General features: G+C 45.8%; 1 long non-coding RNA gene across 1 annotated transcript; it reads left to right on the forward strand.

Moving 5' to 3' along the window:
• The first annotated feature begins 3,487 nt into the window (after positions 1-3,487).
• LOC143984452 (uncharacterized) lies at positions 3,488-18,443 on the forward strand. Its single transcript, XR_013274867.1, has 3 exons — positions 3,488-3,718; positions 10,566-10,815; positions 17,882-18,443. It is a non-coding gene; the product is annotated as an uncharacterized LOC143984452 (long non-coding RNA).
• Positions 18,444-24,994: the final 6,551 nt, after the last annotated feature.

Below are 24,994 nucleotides of genomic sequence, written 5' to 3' on the forward strand. Positions count from 1 at the left end.
ACGTCTCTGCCTCTACCCTTGTACCGTTGTTGCCCGTCTGCTGCCGACCCGGCCTGTACCTGACTCTGCTATTATTCACCGATCCGCTCGGATCTGCCAGTGCCTCCAGCTGTTCCTGCTTGATCTGCCAGTGCCTCCAGCTGTTCCTGCTTGATCTGCCAGTGCCTCCAGCTGTTCCTGCTTGATCTGCCAGTGTCTCCAGCTGTTCCTGCTTGATCTGCCAGTGCCTGCTGTCACCTGCCGACTGCTGTCTGTGTTGCTGTTGGTGTTCCGGACCCGCCTTCACTTGCCAGGCACTTGTGCCCCCTGAGCTGTTGAATCTCTGTCACCACCTCCAGGGGTTCTCGAGCCAGGGGCTACGAGAGGCCGCTCCCTGCATTCTGGGCTCGTCCACCAGGTACGTGACAATGAGAGAGGCCTGTAATTGTCATCATAGGTATACCTATGAGAGACAAAATGTGGAAACAAATCCAGACGATCACATTGTCTATATTTTGAAAGAATTTATTTGTAAATTTAGGTGGAAAATAAGTATTTGGTCACCTACAAACATGCAAGAGTTCTGGCTCTCACAGACCCATATCTTCTTCTGCTCCTCTGTCCTACTCTCATTACCTGTATTAATGGCACCTGTTTGAACTTGTTATCAGTATAAAAGACACCTGTCCACAACCTCAAACAGTCACAATCCAAACTCCACTATGGTGAAGTCCAAAGAGCTGTCGAAGGACACCATAAACAAAATTGTAGACTCACACCAGGCGGCGAAGACTGAATCTGCAATAGGCAAGCAGCTTGGTGTGAAGAAATCAACTGTGGGAGCAATAATTAGAAAATGGAAGACATACAAGACCACTGATAATCTCCCTCGATCTGGGGCTCCACGCAAGATCTCACCCTGTGGGGTCAAAAGGATCACAAGAACGGTGAGTAAAAATCCCAGAACCACATGGGGGGACCTAGTGAATGACCTGCAGAGAGCTGGGACCAATGTAACAAAGGCTACCATCAGGGACTCAGATCCTACAGTGCCAGATGTGTCCCCCTTCTTAAGCCAGTACATGTCCCAGCCTGTCTGAGGTTTGATAGAGAGAATTTGGATGATCCAGAAGAGGATTGGGAGAATGTCATATGGTAAGATGAAACCAAATTAGAACTGTTTGGTAGAAACACAACTTTACATGTGAATGAGCTCTAATATCGCGTACACGCGACCGGACTTTCCGGCGGAATAGGTCTGATGGAATGATCCCGTCGGACATTCTGATCATGTGTGGGCTTCATCGGACATTCAAGAAATTCGACAGACCTAGAAATAGAACCCCTTCGTCTGTATGCTGGTCCGACAGACCAAATACAACACAAGGGCAGCTACAGCACCTGCCCACAAGAGTGTTTCCAGCGAGATCCGGTAGTATGGCAATTAGAGGTTTAAATCAGGTATAAGGAGGTGAAATTGTTCCCTTCTCCTATGTTTGACTTCTCCTATGTTATGCAGGGAGATCACCACTTCTTTAACCACTACAATACTGGCCGCTTTTGCCCCCTTCCTTCCCAGACCAATTTTCAGCTTTCAGTGCTCTCGCATTTTCTGTGACAATTGCGCAGTCATGCTACGCTGTACCCAAATGACATTTTTATAATTTTATTCGCACAAATAGAGCTTTCTTTTGGTGGTATTTATTAACGACTCCATTTTTAATTTTTTGCGATATAAGCGAAAAAGTGTGGAAATTTGGAAAAAAACAATATTTTCTTCTTTCTATTTTAAAAGAAATCCAATAAAATCTAATTTTGTCATAAATATAAGCCAAAATGTATTCTGCTACATATTTTTGGTAAAAAAAAATTCTGTTAAGTGTATAATAATTGGTTCGCATGATCACAGACATATGTAAGCAAATGATCATGTACAGATGTGCACAGGTGATCACGGACATATGTGTGCATATAATCATTGGGATATGTGATTTTAGTGGGACATATGTGGGGGACAGGTGTTTTTATTATTTGGGGATGTTGTGTTTTGTGGACATATGTGTTTTGGGGACATTGTGTGGGGACATGTGTGTTTACACTTTGTTCTGACATGTTGTGTGGTGACACTAGACTGGTGATCAGTGAGTAAAAAGCTGTAAAATACAACTCATACTCACTGATCACCAGCTGGCTGCAGCGATCACCTCTCCTCTCCTCACCAACAACTACTGTGTGAGGAGAGGAGAGCCGATTGCCTAGCAACTGACTCTGTGTTTACATCACATGATGGCTGTGATTGGGCACGGCCGTCATGTGATCAGGAGGGCAAATCACAGAGCCCTCCTGCCGATCGGAGATGCGCCGTGTCCGGGTGACATGAGCGCATCGGGATCGCGCCGCTGAGTTGGCACGCGTGAGTGATCCCCCTCCTTCTGAGGGATGTTCCTGAACGTCCACTCAGAAAGGGAGATCACCCACCCGGCCGTTTATATACATTGGGCAGGTGGGAAGTGGTTAAGGTTGCCTACCCCCGCTTTATAGACTGTATGCTTAAAGTGGTTGTAAACCTCAGTCATGAAATCTGAGCTAAGCACATATCTCTGCAGTGTTTACTTGTCTCTCTCCAAAGCTCCAAGTGTCCTTTCTCTCTGTTGCTTCATTCCTCTGTTATCAGCATGTGTCACTTCTGAGAAGTTTTCCTGACACATGGGATACATTTATGATGGGGGAGGGAGCTCAGCACACAGCTTGTCTATTCAAAACTCAGCTCTATATCCTTCCTTTGTTCCTGTGTGAAGGGGGGTGTGTCCCTATCCTCCAATCAGCTCTTACACACTGTAACTACCCCTCTCCACTCCCTTCCCTGTTATACTGACAAATGGAGAAGGATCTTATCACAATTCTGCACTTTTGAATGTCTATAGAGAAGAGAAGACTTTGTTTCATATCTGTGTATCATCTGTGGCCAGCCATTCACTGGCCATTTGAGAGGGTTTACAACCACTTTTGTGTATAACCTACCTTGCTTGAATATTCCATCTATAGAAACACTTTGAGTCAAAAGGAAATCACCTGATAGGCAACAAGCTTTAATGATTCATAAGTTAATTATTGTTCCTGCTTTTCCATCTGGTATTCATTGAGAAGATGCTATATTTAATGCATTTACTTTGATATTCCTTTCGGCACTCCAGATTCTTTATTAGACCCACCATCTGTTCTTTTTACATACCTTAAGTTGTGTTTCAGTTTATTTTCAACTAAGTTCAATCTGCTCACTAGCACATGTTGAAGATATAACAATAAATATGTCACTTGTTTTGTCTGAATGCATTAATTGACTTTCATGGGTTAATGGTTTCTAATTTAAATTTTAGTCTCTTGAGATCTGGAGATTTTTAAATTTTGCACTACTTGATGGAGAGCAATTTGCACTGCATGCATCACCGTACAGTCCACCCTGTACCCTGCATCACCATAACACTAACATTTCTAAATCTACAGGCTTCCACGATCTAAGATCTAAGATCTATCTAGCCCTACAAAGAAGAATTTGCTATAAATACCTCCCACGATGAGCTGTCATGTGGAGACGGGTGTATAGGAGGCAGGCAACAATGGAAGCCCTACAGTAATTCTATATTTGACGTCACTTCCCATTCATTTCCCAGCCGCTGTCAGCTGTCTCCTCTACAGAGGTTCTGCCACTGGAGACCAGACTGGAGCAGCTTCAAAAAAGGTATGCATAGCAATTTATTCTTTATAGTAGACATGTGCATTCATTTTCGTGCAAATGCATTTTCGTCCGAATTTCAGGTATTTTTGTTTTGACAAATGATAACGAAAGTGCAGAATCCGAAAAACGAAAGATCCGACACAAATAAATGCTTTATTTTCGTTTTTGTTGTTACAACAGTTCGATATAGAATAGGAGATTTGAGGTGACTCTGACAATAACAATCTGTGTCTATTGAACCTGTGGTCGAATGTGCCTAACCTTACCTCTATTAGTCCAAGATTATATAGAGAAAGTATTCGACAGAGAGAAAAGATTGGACAGAGAGAAAAGATTCTAAAGTGCTAATTTTAAAGGCTAATATGCAAGTTACTGTCCTAAAAAGTGTCTGGGGACCTGGGTCCTGCCCCAGGGGACATGTATCAATGCAAAAAACGGACGTTTTTTTCGGGAGCAGCGATTTTAATAATAATTAAAGTGAAACAATAAAAGTGTAATATTCCTTTAAATTTTGTACCTGGGGAGTGTCTGTAGTATTCCTGTGAAGGGGCGCATGTTTCCCATGCTTAGAACTGTCCCTGCACAAAATGTAATTTCTGCGGAAAAAAAGTCATTTAAAATCACTTGCGGCTATAATGAATTGTCGGCTCCTGTAATACAGAGAAGACTCATTGAAAGTAATTGATAAAAAACAAAACAAAAAAAAACGTGGGGTTCCCCCTAAATTCAATTACCAGGCCCTTCAGGTCTGGTGTGGATATTAAGGGGAACCCCGCGTCAAATTTTTAAAAAAAATTGACGTGGGATTCCCCCTAAAAATCCATACCAGACCCTTTATCCAAGCACGCAACCTGGCAGGCCGCAGGAAAAGAGGGGGGATGAGAGCACGCCCCCCCTCCTGAACCGTACCAGGCCACATGCCCTCAACATTGGGAGGATGCTTTGGGGTCCCCCCCAAAGCACCGTGTCCCTATGTTGATGGGGACAAGGGCCTCATCCCCACAACCCTGGCTGGTGGATGTGGGGGTCTGCGGGCGGGGGGGCTTATCAGAATCTGGAAGCCCCCTTTAACAAGGGGACCCCCAGGTCCCGCCCCCCTGTTTGAAATGGTAAGGGGGTACTTTACCCCTACCATTTCACAAAGAAAGTGTAAAAAATTGTTAAATAAGACAAACACACTTTTGAAAAAGTCCTTTATTAAAAATAAAAAAAATAAAAAAAGATTCCAGCGGTGCTAATCCACTCTTGCTATCCAGCGACGGATGATCATCTCTCCGGGGTCCAGCGATGGCTGATCTGATCCAGTGCAGCGAATCCATCCATCGTCTGACACTGCGGGATCCCGGCGGCCTGACGTTTCTTATATGCGGAGGGCGGGGCCACCTGTCACCTGACCCCACCCCCCTCTGACACAAATGGGGAAGCCGGGCTTCCCCAATGACGTATGGGTGACCCCACCCCCCTCTGATGTAACGTCAGGCCGCTGGGATCCCACAGTGTCTCCTCCGTGGAGACAGAAGATGGATGGATGCGCTGCGCTGGATCAGATCAGCCATCGCTGGACCCCGGAGAGATAATCATCCGTCGCTGGATAGCAAGAGTGAATTACCACCGCTGGAATCTTTTTTTTTTTTTTTTTTTTTTTTTAAAAGGACTTTTTGTCTTATTTAACTATTTTTTACACTTTCTTTGTGAAATGGTAGGGGTACTTTTGTACCCCCTTACCATTTCAAACAGGGGGGGTTGGGATCTGGGGGTCCCCTTGTTAAAGGGGGCTTCCAGATTCTGATAAGGCCCCCGCCCTCAGACCCCCACAACCACCGGCCAGGGTTGTGGGGATGAGGCCCTTGTCCCCATCAACATGGGGACATGGTGCTTTGGGGGGGCCCCAAAGCATCCTTCCAATGTTGAGGGCATGTGGCCTGGTACGGTTCAGGGGGGGCGCTCTCTTGTCCCCCCCTCTTTTCCTGTGGTCTGCCAGGTTGCGTGCTCGGATAAAGGGTCTGGTATGGATTTTTATGGGGACCCCCACATAAAAAAATGTTTTACATTTGACGCGGGGTCCCCCTTAATATCTATACCAGACCTGAAGGGCCTGGTAAATGAATTTGGGGTAACCCCACTCTTTTTTTTTATCAATAACTTTCAATGAGTGTTCTCTGTATTACGGAAGCCGACAATTCATTATAGCCGCTAGTGATTTTAAATGACTTTTTTTCCGCAGAAATTACATTTTGTGCAGGGACAGTTCTAAGCACGGGAAACATGCGCCCCTTCACAGGCATACTATAGACACCACCCAGGTACGAAATTTAAAGGAATATTACACTTTTATTGTTTCACTTTAATCATTATTAAAATCACTGCTCCCGAAAAAACAACTGTTTTTAAAACTTTTATTTGCATTGATACACGTCCCTTGGGGCAGGACCCGGGTCCCCAAACACTTTTTAGGACAGTAACTTGCATATTAGCCTTTAAAATTAGCACTTTAGATTTTGAACGTTGGAGTCCCATAGACTTTAATAGGGTTCTAAAGTTCCCACTAAGTATGCTATATAGAGTTTAGCAGCTCCGTCAAATCTTCTTAATACATTCGACAGCCACCATGAGCCTTCAAAGACAGATTCGACTGTAATTCATGTGGATTTTCGGACGAATGCAATTTTTTAACAAAAAACAAAATAAATAAAAATGAATTTCGAGAGTAACTAAATTAATTAATTTTTCGGACGAAAACAAAATTCTGAAAATAAATATTTCACTCTGCACATTTCTACTTTACAGCGCTAGATGGGTTAGTCTTAGATCGTGGATGCCTGCAGATTTAGAGATTTTAGAGTTAGGGTGGACTTCCACTTTAATTCTGTAACTCTGTGGTTTGTGTATTTCTTTTGCTGCACCCCACATTTTTCTCCAACTGATATCAGATCACCAGGGGGACAGCGCTGACATTAGGAAACAAAGAGCTATAACTGGTAGGTCAGTCAGTTTGGTCTGAACCTGTGTAAAGTTGTCACGTGATAGCAGACCACCAGCCCAATTAGCTGCAGCTGGGAAATTCCCCAATATGCAGCCACAACTGTGGGCTGGGGAACTCTCTGGCCACAGCTCATTGAGCTGGTGGCCTGCTAACATGTGACAGCTTCTCACAGGTTCAGTCTGAACCTTAGCTCATAACTAGAAGTAAGAAATAAGAAAAAGATCAGGTGCACAGAGCCCACAGGCAATACTGGTGACAAGTCCTTTGCCCTTTGCATGCCTTGCTTTGGCCATAGCTTCCTAAGATGAAATGTGAGCTGAGACATGCTTTGTGACATGGGTTCCTCTGCTGGAGCCAGCCATTGGAAAACACTACACATATTTTCCAGTGCACATGGTACGCTGAGGCATATCAATAATGGCTGGTATTACTGAATCTAATGTGTGCCGGGAAAACATTTTCAACGCCATCACACCACAGCCAGCCTGAAATGATGTCACAAGATCCAAAGATGTCTGATGTATGTTCTTAATTCTAACCATTCCGCTAGCAGCTATTCTGCCATAAAACTGGCACAAAACAGTAATTTCTTAAACAGGATGCTAAATTAGGTATGCAAATGACAGGATCTCCTAACAACATCTTTAAAGTGTTTAAGACAGGAGTAGGGAGAGGTTAGAACCACTGTTAAATTGTTATTGCTGTCTGTGTGTCTGCTAGGTAGATTCACACTTTCAACTTGACTTGGTGACTATTGTTTGTGGAACAGAATAGGAAATCCAAAACTTTTGAGTTGTCAGCAGAACAAGAGATATGGGTACATCTTCCAAATGGGTCAAATGTTCCAGTGACAATAGTCTAAGCCCTTGTACACACGGTCGGAGATTCCGACAACCAAATCCATCGGATTTTATCAAGATGATATTTATACTGTATAGTGCCTTGCAAAAGTATTCACCCCCCTTGGCATTTTTTTGTTTTTGTTGCCTCACAACCTGGAATTAACATGGATGATTTGAGGATTTGCATCATTTAATTTACAGAACATGCCCACAACTTTGAAGTTGTGTTTTTTTTTCTCTTCTTTTTTTTTCTTTTTATTGTGAAGCAAACAACAAATAGGATAAAATAACTGAAAAAGTCAATGTGCATAACTATTCACTCCCCTAAAGTCAATACTTTGTAGAGCCACATTTTGTCCGAAACTGTTGTATATACACGGTCGGACAAAGTTGTCGGAAAATCGGACGTGATGACGTTATTTTGTTACAATGGGACTACGTTCACGCTAGTAGCCAATAGCTTTGGTGTAGGAATTTGATCTGAGCATGCGTGGCACTTTGTCCGATCCGAATTCTCTACACATGATCGGAGTATGTCCGATCGGAGCATTTTGTTGGAACATTTTACCGACATGTTGGAAAACTTGGTCCGTCGGATATTCCGACGGAAACAGTCCGATGTAGACCACACACAGTCGGAATATCCGACAAAACGGTCCGATCGGACACATTCCGTCGGAATCTCCGACCGTGTGTACAAGGGCTAAGAAGGAGATTCACTTCGAAATTAAGAGTCTTCTTCTTGCTCCCTAGTGCATCTTGATGGGAGGAAGTAAAAAAAGAAATCCCTGGAGAAATACAGGCAGCTTATATACTTTATAACATGTGCTTGTACAATTATAGTGGCATTTACTGCTATAATGAACAAAGGATGTAATACGCATGCTGCATGGGATGGGCCTACAGTGCATCCCAGTGGACGCGTCAGTGCTATCTCTGTGCCACCATACAGGTTAATATAGACAGTTAATTATGTAACACTTACACTTAATGAAATACCAGATGACAGCAAGCTGCAAAGTACACCTGTGAAATTGCAGCTTTTATCTGAGATAATTAAATTTTCAGTTCTTCGTTGTTATTAACAAATGTTATTCCTTCTTTCACCCTCAGCAGCCTTCTACTTAACTTTTCTTGTCGGAAGTGCTCCACTATTGGTTTTGTCCCCACTTTTAATGTTCCTTACACACACCCAAGGTGGGGACAAAGGGAGGGGGGTGTAAGAAGGGGCATGTGCACCAGGTGCAGCACTAGAATGTGTGTGTGTGGGGGGGGGGGGGGGGGGGAGCCCACTGGGAGGCCTGCTGTGGGCTGAAGAAAGCAGGCAAACACTGAGAACACACTAAGTACCAGGGCAGGACTTACCATTGGGCTTGACTGGGCTCAAGCCCATGGGCCCCACCCAATAGGGGGCCCCCGCCGAGATGCATAGCCGAGTGTACTCAGTTCGGCTCCACTCACAGTCACGCCCAGTCCTGCCCTATGATGGACATAACACAGGGACTGGGTGTGATTGTGAGCCGAGTTGAGTACACTCGGCTACTGCACTCGGCTCCGCTCAGCTCCGCTCGGGACTGCGAGAGGACCCAAGAACTGCCAAGAGCTGCCAAGAGGACCCGAGAGCCACTGAGATACATAGGACTCTATCACAGCGGCGCCATTTTTAAGATTCAAGACTGCAATGACAAGGCTGCAAATGACACTGGGGCAAGGCTGCAGATAGATGGGCAAGGCTGCAGATAGATGGGCAAGGCTGCAGATGGACACTGATAATGCTGCATTGATGGGCATTTAAATGTAAGTTTTTTTCCTTAATTCCCTCCTAAACTTGGAGTGCGTGTTATACGCCGGTGCGTGTTATACGCCGATAAACACGGTAATGTATGGAAGGTAGGGCCCGAAAGTGACTCAAGCCCAGGGGCCCCCACCACCCTAAGTCCTGCCCTGCCAAGTACCGCTAGGGAATGAAGGCTGACTGCTCTTCTTTCTGTCTCTCTGTCATGTCAGATGTCAGAAGGAAAGGCTGCCTTCAATTCTGGCAGGTGCCACGCAGAGAAGAAGGTCTGACCTGACTGAATACACAGAGGATGGAGGACAACTCAACCCTAGAACTCCCGTCTCACCCTCACCACCACACAAAATCCCCTTATCCCCTTCCCTCCCTTAGAACCCTTCTGCCCCCTTTCCTCCCTTAGAGCCCCCCAGATCCCTTCAGCTCCATGCAAACCGCACAGCCCACCCCTCAGCACCCTCCCTTCTTTCATCTCACTGACATAGATGCCAAAGCAGCTCTCCTCAGACTGACCACCAACACAGGGGTATTTTTTCCACCCAGACACAGATGCAGCACTATGTTTCCTCTTAGTGACACCACTGACGCAGGGACATTTTTCCTCTTAGTAACACCACCGATGCAGGGACATCTTTCTTTCCAGTGACACCACCGACGCAGGGACATCTTTCTTTCCAGTGACACCACCGATGCAGGGACATTTTTCCTTCCAGTGACACCACTGAGTTAGGAATATTTTTTATTCCAATGACTCTACTGATGCAGGGACATTTTTTTTCCTTCCACTGACACAATTGACACAGTGACATTTTTTGCTGTGACACTGTTGGCCCCTTATTTGTGCATTGATTTTAAACTCCTCAGTTCGCTGTGTTGTACCACAACTATTGGAAGTTTTGTAGCACATGGCATAAACATTGCTTACATTTTGCTTGCGTGTGTTGCTATTAGCCACACCTTCTCCACTTAGTATGGGGGTGTGGGCCAGGAGTTGGGGTGTAGTTTGCTATCTTCACCCTAGGCACTGGATGACCTTGTCTGGGCATTGCACACACCCCTCATCTATAGCTGGCCAACTTAAGGGGTGTGGTTGGTCTTAAATTTAAATTAAATTAAGTTTTTTTTTTTATAAAAAAGATGTTATATTTACCTCCTCTGTGCAAAGATATGTGCAAATATATAGAGTGGTCCCTTACTGCCTCTTTTGACGCTGTCTGCAACTTCCTCTTCCAGGTGCCACCTCAGCAAGCCGGGTGCTAAGGACGCTTCAATGCACGCACATTCTCGAGCCAGGCTGTATGTGTCTGTGTACGTAGACCCACACAGCCCCAGTAAGCCATGCCCCCACTACTTCTGAACAAGAGTTTGACTGACAGAAACAGGAGCCTATGGCTTCTGCTGCCTCCTGTATATCCTGTGAGACCAGAAAGTAAGAGGAACAGGGCTACAGCCAAGACAGCACTGGAGTGGAGACAAGAGTCAGGTAAGTGTTTAGGAAGGGGTGGTTTTTTTTTTTAGTCTGCCATTTTTCACCCATAAGGTAAAAAAACAATTACCTTTATCTCAGAAGATCCTTGCCCGCTTTGCCTATCCTCCTTTTGGAATTAGGTACACATGCATTATATAGGATAATGTACCTGGTCCCCACTTCAACCAACAGCTGCTATGAGAAATAAAAAAAAGGACCCTTGGTTTTCTGCCCAGTTCCTTATGTAATTTAGGGTAGGCTGCAAGGTAAATTTAGTTTGGCTTCCCTATACTCAGTGGAGCAAGGGTTGATTATTTAGGGTGGCTCATGTCGCGTACACATGATCAGACTATCCGGCGGACTTAGTCCGGTGGACAATGCGCCGGACTTTCCAGCGGAGGTCCGCCGGACTTTCCAAACGAGCGGACTCGCGCACACACGACCACACACGAACTGACTTTTCCGGTGAACAATCCGCCGGACTTTTGTCACTGTTCATTTTGAACGTGACTTCAGGTACGACGGGACTAGCAAAGGAAGTCAATGTCGCTGCCTCAATCGGCGAGATTGACACCTTGCGAGCCCCAAAGTCCATACCAGACCCTTATCTGAGGGACGCAGCCCTGCTGGCCAGGAAAGGAGGTGAGGACGAGCGAGCGTCCCCCCTCCTGAGCTGTACCAGGCTGCGTGCCCTCAACATGGGGAGGTGGGTGCTTTGGGGAAGGGGGTGCTATGCGGCCCCCCCACCCCAATGCACCTCGTCCCCATGTTGATGAAGACAAGGGCCTCTTCCCAACAACCCTGACCGTTGGTTGTCAGGGTCTGCTGGCGGGGGGCTTATCGGAATCTGGGAGCCCCCTTTAATAAGGGGGCCCCCAGATCCCGGCCCCCCACTCTATGTGAATGAGTATGGGGTACATCGTACCCCTACCCATTCACCTGGGGGGGGAAAGTGTCAATAAAAAACACACAACACAGGTTTTTAAAGTAGTTTATTAGGCAGCTCAGGGGGTCTTCTTCCGACTTCGGGGGTCTTCTCGCTGGGCTCCTCTGCCATCTTCTGCCCTTTTGCCTCTCTTTTGCTAGCAGAGGAGCCCGGCTTTCTCCTTCGTCGTCGTCGCCATCAGGGGATCTTCTTCTGACTTCTCCGTGCTTTCAGGCCTCTTCTCCCACTCTCCGGCTCTTCTGCCAGATAGTCCACCGGATAGTCCGATCGTGTGTACGCAGCATCAGTGTTTCAGTGTTTCACAGGCTGCTGCGCTGCTGTTTTGCCCTGTAATCCAGAGGATTCTAGAAGGATAGTGGGAGTAAGAGTATAACATGCAGCCTGTTAACTTATGGGACTAATTTTAACTTATTAATTTTACTTATGGGACAGCTAATCCCTGTGGAGGTGGACTGGAGAGAGCCAGGTGAAAGTTGGAGGGGAAGAGTCCTACTGTCATGTGGTGGTGTAAGTCTACATCTCCCTCACTAGGAATAGCCTGGTGGATATCAGCAGGAAGCAACCAGTGATCCTGTGGCTAAGTGAGTAAATTACCTCTAATGCTGAAGGGAAGTGACTGTGTGTTACTTTTAAAATCCTGAGGGAGTACAAGTCACCAGCAGAACTAGGAATTCTGTGGGACATTCAGTGTGCAGGACCATAAAAACCATAAAAGGACACAAAGACTGTTTTCTGAGACAGTGGCAGAATGAAGAAAATGTTGTGTGCCTGGCTCTGTGCACCTTAACCAGTTGCCGACCGCCGCACGCCGATGTACGTCGGTAGAATGGCACGGGCAGGCATAAGGACATACATGTACGTCCCTTGCCTCCCGCGGATCGGGGGCCCGATCGGGCCCCCGCCCGGTGCCTGCGGCGGTCGGTTTTCGTCCGGGAGCGATCCGGGACGAGGGGGCGGCCATTCATTCATGGCCACCCCCTCGCGATCGCTCCCGACGAATAGAAATCCCCGGTGACATCACTTCCTCTCCTGTAATGTAAACACAGGAGAGGAAGTGATGTATTCTCTCCTCCGTGTCGGTATTTTTCGTTCCGACACGGAGGAGAGCGGATCGGTGAGTTGCACCAACACTCTACACACACAGTAGAACATGCCAGGCACACTCACACCCCCCCTTTACCCCCCGATCACCCCCCCAATTACCCCTGCCCCCCAGTCACAGTGACACCAATGTCATTTTTTTATTTTATTTTTTTTGCATTGGTGTCATTTGTGACTGTAATAACTGTTAGGGCAGTTAGAGTTAGCCCCCTTTAGTTCTAATGTACCCCCCTAACCCCCCCAATAAAGGTTTAACCCCGTGATCACCCCCCGTCGCCAGTGTCACTAAGGCTGGGTTCACATTGCAGCGGTTTATGAGAACGAATGTGATTCGCACCGCACTGCAGTGCAAATCACATCCGATCGCTGTGCGATTCGAGTTCAGCCATTCGCCGCACCCGCCACACCCGCCGCACCCGCCGCAAATTCGCACGGGACCCTTTTTTTGGCCCGCAGCAGAATCGGATCGCATGGGTGTTCACACCATGCGATCCGAGTTTGCAGATCGCACTGCGATATGCGAACTGATCTGGGGGTGTCAGTAACATTTCACTGACACTCCCAGCAGTTCGCATAGGGCAGTGTGAACTGCCGCCGGGAGGCATGCGATGCGGGAACCCGCCGCGGATTCGCGGCGTTTCCGCATCGCTCCAGTGTGAACCCAGCCTAATAAGCGATCATTTTTCTGATCGCCGTATTAGTGTCACAGGTGACCCTAGTTAGGCAGGTAGGTATTTAGGTTCGCCGCAGCTTTTTATAGCGCCAGGGACCCCCATATACTACCGCATAAAGCCCCCTGATTGCCCCCTAGTTAACCCTTTCACCAGTGATCACCATATAACTGTTACAGGTGACGCTGGTTGGTTAGTTATTTTTTTATAGTTTCAGGGCACCCGCCATTTATTACCTAATAAAGGTTTAACCCCCTGATCACCCGGCGGGTGTCATTTGTGACTAATAACTGTTAGGGCAGTTAGGGTTAGCCCCCTTTAGTTCTAAGGTACCCCCCTAACCCCCCCAATAAAGGTTTAACCCCGTGATCACCCCCCGTCGCCAGTGTCACTAAGGCTGGGTTCACATTGCAGCGGTTTATGAGAACGGATGTGATTCGCACCGCACTGCAGTGCAAATCACATCCGATCTCTGTGCGATTCGAGTTCAGCCATTCGCCGCACCCGCCGCAAATTCGCACGGGACCCTTTTTTTGGCCCGCAGCAGAATCGGATCGCATGGGTGTTCACACCATGCGATCCGAGTTTGCAGATCGCACTGCGATATGCGAACTGATCTGGGGGTGTCAGTAACATTTCACTGACACTCCCAGCAGTTCGCATAGGGCAGTGTGAACTGCCGCTGGGAGGCATGCGATGCGGGAACCCGCCGCGCATTCGTGGCGTTCCCGCATCGCTCCAGTGTGAACCCAGCCTAATAAGCGATCGTTTTTCTGATCGCTGTATTAGTGTCACAGGTGACGCTAGTTAGGCAGGTAGGTATTTAGGTTCGCTGCAGCTTTTTATAGCGCCAGGGACCCCCATATACTACCGCATAAAGCCCCCTAATTGCCCCCTAGTTAACCCTTTCACCAGTGATCACCATATAACTGTTACAGGTGACGCTGGTTGGTTAGTTATTTTTTTATAGTTTCAGGGCACCCGCCATTTATTACCTAGTCTCACTAGTGTACCCCTAAATTTAGGGGTGTCTACTTTCCAAAATGGGGTCATTTGGGGGGGGTTTGTGCCATCTTGGCATTTTATGGCCTTCAAAACTGTAACGCCCTTAGAAAGCCTGAAGGCGGTGCTTGGTTTTCGGGGCCCCGTACGCGGCTAGGCTCCCAAAAAGTCCCACATATGTGGTATCCCCGTACTCAGGAGAAGCAGCAGAATTTATTTTGGGGTGTCATTTCACATATGCCCATGGCATGCGTGAGCAATATATCATTTAGTGACAACTTTGTGAAAAAAAAAAAAAAAAAAAAAAGTTTGTAATTTTCCCGCAACTTGTGGCAAAATATAAAATATTCCATGGACTCAACATGCCTCTCAGCAAATAGCTTGGGGTGTCTACTTTCTAAAATGGGGTCATTTGTGGGGGTTTTGTGCCATCTTGGCATTTTATGGCCTTCAAAACTGTAATAGGTAGTGAGAAGTGAACTCAAAAATTTACGCCCTTAGAAAGCCTGAAGGCGGTGCTTGGTTTTCGGGGCCCCGTACGCGGCTAGGCTCCCAAAAAGTCCCACATATGTGGTATCTCCGTACTCAGGAGAAGCAGCAGAATTTATTTTGGGGTGTCATTTCACATATGCCCATGGCATGCATGAGCAATATATCATTTAGTGACAACTTTGTGTAAAAAAAAATAAAAATTTTTTTTTTTGTCATTATTCAATCGCTTGAGGCAAAAAAATAAAATATTCAATGGGCTCAACATGCCTCTTATCAATTTCCTTAGGGGGTCTACTTTCCAAAATGGGGTCATTTGGGGGGGTTTTGTACTGCCCTGCCATTTTAGCACCTCAAGAAATGAGATAGGCAGTCGTAAACTAAAAGCTGCGTAAATTCCAGAAAACGTACCTTAGTTTGTAGATGTGACAACTTTTGCGCAAACCAATAAATATACAATTATTGACTTTTTTTTTACCAAAGACATGTGGCTGAATACATTTTGGCCTAAATGTATGACTAAAATTGAGTTTATTGGATTTTTCTAATAACAAAAAGTAGAAAATATCATTTTTTTTCAAAATTTGCGGTCTTTTTACGTTTATATCGCAAAAAATAAAAATCGCAGAGGCAATCAAATACCATCAAAAGAAAGCTCTATTTGTGGGAAGAAAAGGACGCAAATTTTGTTTGGGTACAACATTGCATGACCGCGCAATTACCAGTTAAAGCAACGCAGTGCCAAAGTGTAAAAAGACCTCTGGTCATTTACCAGCAAAATGGTCCGGTCTGAAAGTGGTTAAAGGGGGGAAATAAAACCAAAATCACCAGCGGCTCCTTAGGAATGAACTACACTTCCTAATAGAGAGTCACAGAGTTTGTGTAACCTGTACTTTTGCACAAGAAGATACATAAATAACCAAAACATTGATAATATTTTATGCAGTGTCCTGGCTTAGTTTTAATCCTGTTAGCCCCATTGGTACTTAAATTTGGGGCTACAGGTTGATCAACCTTTACGTTATGTAGATGAAAGAGTAAGTGGGCCTAAGCAGTTTGGGCCAGGGCTGACAATACTCCAAAAAAATATGTGTGTTGTCAGCCCACAACAGGGCTGGGTTCACACTAATGCGAATTGGATGCGGATTTCCCCACATCCAAGTTGCATAGCAGGAGATTGTGACTGGCTCTCTATGGAGCCGGCTCACACATTTCAGGAGCGGATCCAGTGCAAATTGCACAGGAGCCCTGTGCGTCTTCCGTTTCAAAAATTCATGCCGAAATCTGACCTGAAACAGCGAATGGGGATACACCGGACCCCTGCTGTGAGACCCTCAGTGCTGCGGTGTGGAGCCAGCTGAAGGAGCTGTGTGCATTTCTGGCAGATCAACATTGGTTTGCGCTTGCAGGGTTGTTAAATTGATAAAATACGGGGAATTGTACATTTTTTTTTTTTTTTTTTACCTTGACATACACTGAATAATCTTGCTATACAAAACTCTCACATATATCAATATACATACCAGCACAGAGAAAGAGATGGTTTGATGCATGCAGCTGAACTAATCACATTAGAAGATGCAGACCTTTTACTTTTTTTTTACTTTATTGCTTCTTATTATTCAAGTGCTCTTCAAGTTAGCTCATAAAATTTATAATTTGGCAGTAAAACAGGCGCTATCATTAAAATCAACACACAACATCCTAAAAGTCATTTACAATAGGGAAGTATTTTTTGCCAGTTTATGCGTAGACACTTATGCCATGTACACACGAGCAGAATTTCCGACAGAAGAAGTCCATCGGGAGCTTTTCATCGTATATTCCAATCGTGTGTATGCCCCATCGGACTTTTTACGTCGAAAATTCTGGAGGACCTAGAAAGAGAACATGTTCTATATTTTTCCGACAGAACCAATTCCTATCGGGAAAAAAAATGCTCTGAAGCAAGTATGGGATGGAAGCTATTGGCTACTGGCTATTGAACCTGCAAAACTGCGGAATAGGATCCAGGATAGGTTATTAAAAGGAGCACTCTGACATGATACCTTTATGTCAGATTTAGCTCCCTTTTCCTGCAATGCTGCAGGGTCGTGATTAAGTTCCCTTCACGATAATGTTTGTGCAACTCTGTATTTTATTTTATTATACCCAATTTGGGTCTGCTGGTGGTATGGGGTGCACACTTTGTGGCTTTGGTTCCATGGTCGGTGCTTTCCTCTGATTATGGGAGCTGCGATGCGCACCTGGGCTTCCACCCTTCCTCCCTGTTGGTGGATTGGGCAGTTTCCCCGCTGCGCATCGACGTCACGCATCCGACGGCACGTGATTGACGCCGATTGACATCATCACGTGGTGCGCCGTGTATTTACCTGGCGCCCTATTGAGAGGGAGCTAATTTTCGGTGCTGCCCACCGGGGGGTTGTTCTTTCCCCCGGGGGACGCCCGCCGCTCCCTCCTATCCGGATTGCCAGCGTGACGTTGGCGGCATCGTGCGGCTGCGGTGAGGCACACAATAGTTTTGGCACAAGATTAATAGACACTACCAAAACGGCGACTGTTGCCCATTGATAGCCCATTGCACTTAGATGGAAGGAACATCATGTTTAACATATCCAGGTATTGTTTCATAGTACACTTATTTTGCATTTTTTGTTTTCCACACTCACCCTTTTTGTTTTTTGTTTGTTTAATGTTCTATTTTATTCATACACGATGGTGTTCACTATTGTTGGAGCATCCCTATTGCTCTTAACACGATTTCACTATCTTATATCACTTTACCTGGGTCACAACAATCCTAACCCAATTTATACTACACTATAGTCAATCACATACTGTAATTTGACACACATGTAATTATTGGTCCTAGGGCTAGGATCACTCTTTGGCTCACATCCAGAATACATTGCCTCATCGCGGTACCGTATGCTCTGTCCACCTCAGCTCCCGTACCGGATGATACTCCCGGCTACCTCCGACGCCCATGGCTGCGCCTCCTGCCTCTGCCTGACCCGTGAGTATGGGCGCTTGCTTTGGACACATTCCTTTTTTTCCTCATTCAACATACCTACTTGACCAATTTTTGGCACACCATCTCTCATCCCACAGATATCCATTATATATCAGCTCCTGACGAGTGGCAAAATAGCCACGAAACGCGTAGAGCTTTAAATACTACAAATTACTTTTAACTATGCAGTTTTTACTAGACTCTGTAATGGTTTTACTCAACCTTATTGATTTTTATTATGTGCAATATGTTTATACATGAATTTAATTCTTTTGATGTATGAATCATGGGATTGACGTTTTTGATGTGCAATACTTCAATATACTGATCATTTATGATGGATTATGGACTATAGAACGTGTATCTCTGCGCCCTATGTCATGCATTAAATTTACAGCCAATAAATTTACGTTACTTGATTTTCACTGCTCTCCTGCCTTTTGCTTCCAAAATCGCATGCTACGCCAAAATCCCAACCTTTTTATTTTTATTTACTGGCTATTGAACTTCCTTTTTCTAGTCCCGTCGTACGTATTGTACGTCACCGCGTTCTTGACGGTTGGAATTTGGTGTGATCGTGTATATGCAAGACAGCTTGAGCTTGAAAAACCTTCAGAGTTTATTCCGACGGGAAAACCGGTCATGTGTACATGGCATTAGAGCTACACATCCTAAGCGCTGAACCTCACCCTCTACTAAACGGGGCATATTTTCGCCAGCCAAGAGAACGTTATATATCTAGAATTTCAAAAACATAAAATAGCAACACATAGTTATGACAACCACAATGCAATCAATGATATTAAACTAAGAATCTTTGAAAAGAAACCGTTGAAAAGTTGAAAAAAATGAATAGCTGATATTTTGTATTTAGGTTTAGATATACACACATTATAAATATACTGCATATATATATATATATATATATATATATATATATAGAGAGAGAGAGAGAGAGAGAGAGAGAGAGAGAGAGAGAGAGCCTTGAAAAAGTATTCATACCCCTTGACATTTTCCACATTTTGTCATGTTACAACTAAAAACTTAAATTTTTTTTATTGGGATTTTATGTGATAAGCCAATACAAAGTGGCACGTAATTGTGAAGTGGGAGAATGATAAATGGTTTTAAATTTTTTTTACAAATAAATATGTGAAAAGTGTGGCATGCATTTGTATTCAGCCCCCCTGGGTCAATACTTTGTAGAATCACCTTTCGCTGCAATTATAGCTGCAAGTCTTTTTGGGGATGTCTCTACCAGCTTTGCACATCTGGAGAGTGACATTTTTGCCCATTCTTTATTGCAAAATAGCTCAAGCTCTGTCAGATTGGATGGAGAGAGTCTGTGAACAGCAATTTTCATGCCTTGCCACAGATTCTCAATTGGATTTAGGTCTGGACTTTGACTGGGCCATTCTGACACATGAATATCCTTTGATCTAAACCATTTCATTGTAGCTCTGGCTGTATGTTTAAGGTCATACACAATATTTTCGGGCCAGCAGCACAGCATTGGAGCTCATTGTGGCAGTCAATAATTGCTTAACCTGCTATCCTCTAGCCTGCAGAGGCAGTATTAGGGCAAGAAGGTTAGGCAGTTCCTAATGGCTCAGTCCCTAGGATCAGTAAAGGATAATGGCATACAGGCCCTCTTACCAGACCCAGCGAAACTGCCGCAGTGATCCCTCCAGCTAGATGTTTGCTCACTCTGTGCTGCCCGGGGCGACTCTGGTCAGTAGTGTAGCACGTCTGTACCCTGATAATTGCTCAGTGTGGCTCTCTCTGGTGGCTCTGGTTAACAGCATGGCTCTCTCTGGTGGTGGTTCTGGTCAGCAGCGTGGCTCTCTCTGGTGGCTCTGGTTAGCAGCATGGCTCTCTCTGGTGGTGCTAGTTAGAAGCGTGGCTCTATCTGATGGTACTGGTTAGCAGTACAGCTCTTTCTGGTGGCACTGGTTAGCAGCGTGACTCTCTCTGGTGGCTCTGGTTAGCAGCGTGGCTCTCTCTGGTGGCTCTGGTTAGCAGCGTGGAACTCTCTGGTGTCTCTGGTTAGCAGCATGGCTCTCTCTGGTGGTGCTGGTTAGCAGTGTGGCTCTCTCTGGTGGTGCTTGATAGCAGCATGGCTCTCTCTGGTGGCTCTGATTAGCGGCGTGGCTCTCTCTGGTGGCTCTGATTAGCAGCGTGGCTCTCTCTGGTGGCTCTGTTTAGCAGCGTGGCTCTGTCTGATGGTGCTGGTTAGCAGCGTGGCTCTCTCTGGTGGTGCTGGTTATCAGTGTGGCTCTCTCTGGTGGTGCTGGATAGCAGTATGGCTCTCTCTGATGGCACTGGTTAGCAGCGTGGCTCTCTCTTTGGCTTCCCCCAGTACACTCCTCTCTTTCTGTTTCTATCTTTTGGAGCAGTTAAAGTATATCACTCATTCCCCCAGCTTGTTTCTGGGTTCTGGTCTCTCTCTCTCTTTTTTCCCCACAGCAGAGTGCATGCTGGGAGCTGTAGTCTCTTCCCTGTGGAGAGCAATAGGTCACGATCTTCTGGGACTACATGTCCCATGATGCTCCACTAGTCTGCTGTGATTGGCCCTGCGTTGCAGCCAATGGGAAGGGAAAAAGAGCAGACAGGAAGCTGGGAGGCGAACCTAATGAGAGATCCGCTATCTCTCCTGCCGCACTGCTGACAGGAGAAAGGGGGGGCAAATAGGGGAAACATTCTGACATCCCACAGCTCGCCTCTCCCCTGTCACACTGCCACTATCACAGCTTCACTGATGGAGGGAAGGGGGCTTGACAGCACCCACTACAACTACCAGCTTTCTTTATGGTGTCACCCGGGTGCAGTCTGCCCTCCCTCACCCCCATAGCAATGCCACTGCACCCATCTCGCCTCTGGCCAGCCTCTCAGTGTGTGACGCTGGGCAGGGAATACCAAGTTCCTGTAAGGGGGTGTATCTCCACTGACAGGGAAGTGAATAAGTGAAGCGCTGGTCTGTTCTGGGCTTGTTCTGAGTGCAGAAGCGCACTTGGCACATCATTGCAGGTGTAGGTATTAGCAGGTGTTATGTCCAGACAGTTTTAGAAGCACACAGCCATCACTTCACATGCACCCCCTTTCCTCCAGTAAATTGTACCCCCAGGGCATCCACCCCTTCCACCCCCCCCTTGTACCGGCCCTGTTCCTGCTGGAAGGCAAACCTCTGCCCCAGTCTTTTGCAGACTCTTAACAGATTTTCTTTTAAGATTGCCCAGTATTTGGCTCCATCATTCTTCCCATCAATTCTAACCAGCTTCCTGGTCCCTGCTGAAGTAAAGCATCCCCATAACATGATGATGCCACCACCATGTTTCGCAGTGGGGATGGTGTGTTCAGGGTGATGTGCAGTGTTAGTTTTCTGCCACACATTGCGTTTTGCTTTTAGGCCAAAAAGTTAAATTTTGGTCTCATCTGATCAGAGCGCCTTCTTCTACATGTTTGCTGTGTCCCCCACATGGCTCCTCGCAAACTGCAAACAGAACTTCTTATGGCTTTCTTTCAACAGTGGCTTTCTTTTTGCCACTCTTCCATAAAGGCCAGATTTGTGGAGTACACGACTATTAGTCCAATGGACAGATTCTCCCACATGAGCTGTGGATCTCAGCAGCTCCTCCAGAGTTACCATGGGCCTCTTAGTTGCTTCTCTGATTAATGCTCTCCTTGCCTGGCCTGTTAGTTTAGACCAGGAGTGTCCAAACTACGGCCCTCCAGCTGTTGCAGAACTACACATCCCATGAGGCATTGTAAAACTCTGACATTCAAAGACATGACTAGGCATGATGGGGATTGTAGTTCCTGAACAACTGGAGGGCCGTAGTTTGGACACCCCTGGTTTAGACGGACAGCCACGTCTTGGTAGGTTTGCAGTTGTGCCATACTCTTTCCATTTTCAGATAATAGATTGAACGGTGCTCTGTGAGATGTGTATAACCTAACCCTGCTTTAAACTTCTCCACAACTTTGTCCCTGACCTGTCTGGTGTGCTCCTTGGCCTTTGCTGGCTGATGCTGTTTGTTCACTAATGGTGCGTACACACGATCGGACTATCCAGTGAACAAATCGCCACGAGTGGACCTGCCCACACACGACTGGACTTTTCTGGTGGGCAAACCGCCGGACTTTTGAAATTAACGGACTTACCCACACACGGAGAAAAGTCTGTTCATTTTGAAAGCGGCTCTAGGTAGACGGGACTAGCGAAGGAAGTCAATGTCACCGCCTCCATTGGCAAGATTGACACCTCGTTGGTCCCATCACCTGGTATGGACTTAAAGGGGAAGCCCTACACCAAAAAAACGGCTTGGGGGTTCCCCCCAAAGTTCATATCAGACCCTTATACAAGCCAGGCCCCCCCACTCCAAAGCACATTGTCCCCATGTTGATGAGGACAAGGGCCTCTTCCTGACAACCCTGGCAGTTGGTCGTCAGGGTCTGCGGGCGGGGGGCTTATCGGAATACGGGAGCCCCCTTTAATAAGGGGGGGCCCCAGATACCGCCCCCCCCACCCTATGTGAAAGAGTATTGGGCTACCATGTACCCCTACCCATTCACCTGGGGAAAAAAGTGTAAAAAAAAAAACACAACACATGTTTTTAAAATAATTTATTGCTAGCTCCGGTGGTCTTGGGGGGGTCTTCTTGCCGAACTCCTCTGTTATCTTCTGCTAGCTCTTTTACTAGCGGAGGAGCCCAGCTTTCTTCTTCATCTTCGCTGCCGCCGTCCGGGGGTCTTCTTCCAACTTCGGGGGTCTTGTCCCCCTCTTTGGGAGTCTTGTCCCCCTCTTTGGTTCTTCTTGCCGGGCCTCCGCTTTCTTCTTCTAGCTCTTTTGCTAGCGGTGGCCCGGTCTTCTGACGCCCCCGCCGCCTTCTCTTCTTCTCTTCTTCCTTGAGATGTTGACTCAATGCTCTCTCTGGCCGCAATGACAGGGACACGTTGTGCGGTGACTTATATAGGGGCAATGGGCGGGGTCACCGGGTGATGTCACATGGTGACCCCACCCCCTTATGATGTCACAGCCCCAGCATCCTCTGGGTGACGGGGCCAGCGAGGTGTCAATCTCGCCGATGGAGGCGGCGACATTGACTTCCTTCGCTAGTCCCGTCTACCTGGAGTCGCTTTCAAAATGATCGGACTTTTCTCTGTGTGTGGGCAAGTCCATTCATTTCAAAAGTCCAGCGGACTAGCACACAGATGGCTGGATTGTCCGCCAGACTGCCGAGTCCAGCGGACAATTTTGAGTCAAAACTTTTGGAAAGAAAAAGTCTGCCGGAGCCCACACATGGGCGGATTGTCCGGCAGACTCTGGAATAGTATAAGGTTCGCTATCAAACCTCTGAGGGCTTCACAGAGCAGTTGTATTTTTTCTGAGATTAAATTACACACAGGTGGACTCTATTTAATATTTAAGTGACTTCTGAAGGTAATTGGTTCCACTAGATTTTAGTTAGGGGTATCAGAGTAAAGGGGGCTGAATACAAATGTACGCCACACTTTTGACATATTTATTTGTAAAAAAATTTGAAAACCATTTATCATTTTCCTTCCACTTCACAATTATGTGTCACTTTGTGTTGGTCTATCACATAAAAGTCCCAATAAAATTCATTTACGTTTTTGGTTGTAACATGAAAAAAATTGGAAAATGTCAAGGGGTATGAATACTTTTTCAAAGCACTGTGTGTATTTGTATATTATATATATATATATATATATATATATATATATATATATATATACACACACACACACACACACATATTATAAATACATTTTTTTAATTTTGTATAAGTAATCAACGGTTTTAAAGTGTCACTAAGTCCACATCATACATACATACTATCAATAAATGCTGTTACATGCTGTTCATACTCAGTCACTATGAGATTTGTTGTTTTCTGTATTCTGTCTGCAAAAAACCTGGTTGCTCCTGCTCTTCTTTATCTCCCCTTTTGTCCACGCCCCCAATGCAGCTAGGGATTTTGTAGAGCAGTATTGGCAGCTAGTGCACATGCTCAATTTTCAGTGAGTTTCCATGAAGAGCATTGTCTCCCTATCACATCTGAGCAGCCCATGTAACTACAGAGTCACACATGTGGATGTATACACAGTGAGAAATGACAGCCCATTCCCTTGCTCTTTCTCCATGCCCGCTAACCAGCTAAACACAATGGGGGTGGGATATTACATGTAGATTGATGGAGACTTCACCTCCTTGATGTTCTAAGACACACGCTGGAGGGGCGTGGCACAGTCTGTGACTGGCAGAAATCCACCCACACCATGTTATTGCCAAAAAAAATAAAGATTTCATGTAAAATATATATATGTGTGTATGACTGTTTTTCAGTTTATTGATATTATTTATTTTTGCGTTTTTTTTTTTAACATGTGACCAGTAGCAGAGGACTAGAAGCTTCTCCTGCTTATGTTTCCCTGCAGACAGACTGGGAAATATCTGGGTCATGTGACAGCTGTAGATTGATTAGGAAAAAGGTACTTAGATGTTTTTGTATTAAAATAATTACAGTGCCATCATCCACATACAGAAATAGAGGGGATAATGTAAATTAAAAAGTGTGTGTTTAACACTTTAACCTCTGTTCTCAGCTGCATAAGAGGTATGGGTATGGGTGGAGACTGCAAGGGAACATGTCACCAGGAGGCAGAGAAATAGCAATACGCTGATCTTCCCAATGACGAGGTGTTCAGGGGGTGTGTCAGCATAAGTCTGATTACTGGATAATGGCCAGGATGTTCTCCCAGCACAGCCAAAAAACGAACCACTCTAGGATGGATGAGCTCTCATGCTTAGCATGGTCGAGCTGAAATAGGTGAGCAGGGGTCTGTCCGGATCACCAGGTATTTCGCACAAAGGAAGTAATACAAAAAGAACAGGATACTTTTTAACAAAAGAACAGACACATACCAGGAATATGAAAGGTTGGAGTAACA

The sequence above is a fragment of the Lithobates pipiens genome, unplaced genomic scaffold, assembly GCF_037356315.1.
Source record: "Lithobates pipiens isolate NorthernLeopardFrog02 unplaced genomic scaffold, aLitPip1_a1.2 Scaffold_16, whole genome shotgun sequence".
Taxonomy (NCBI): Eukaryota; Metazoa; Chordata; class Amphibia; order Anura; family Ranidae; genus Lithobates; species Lithobates pipiens.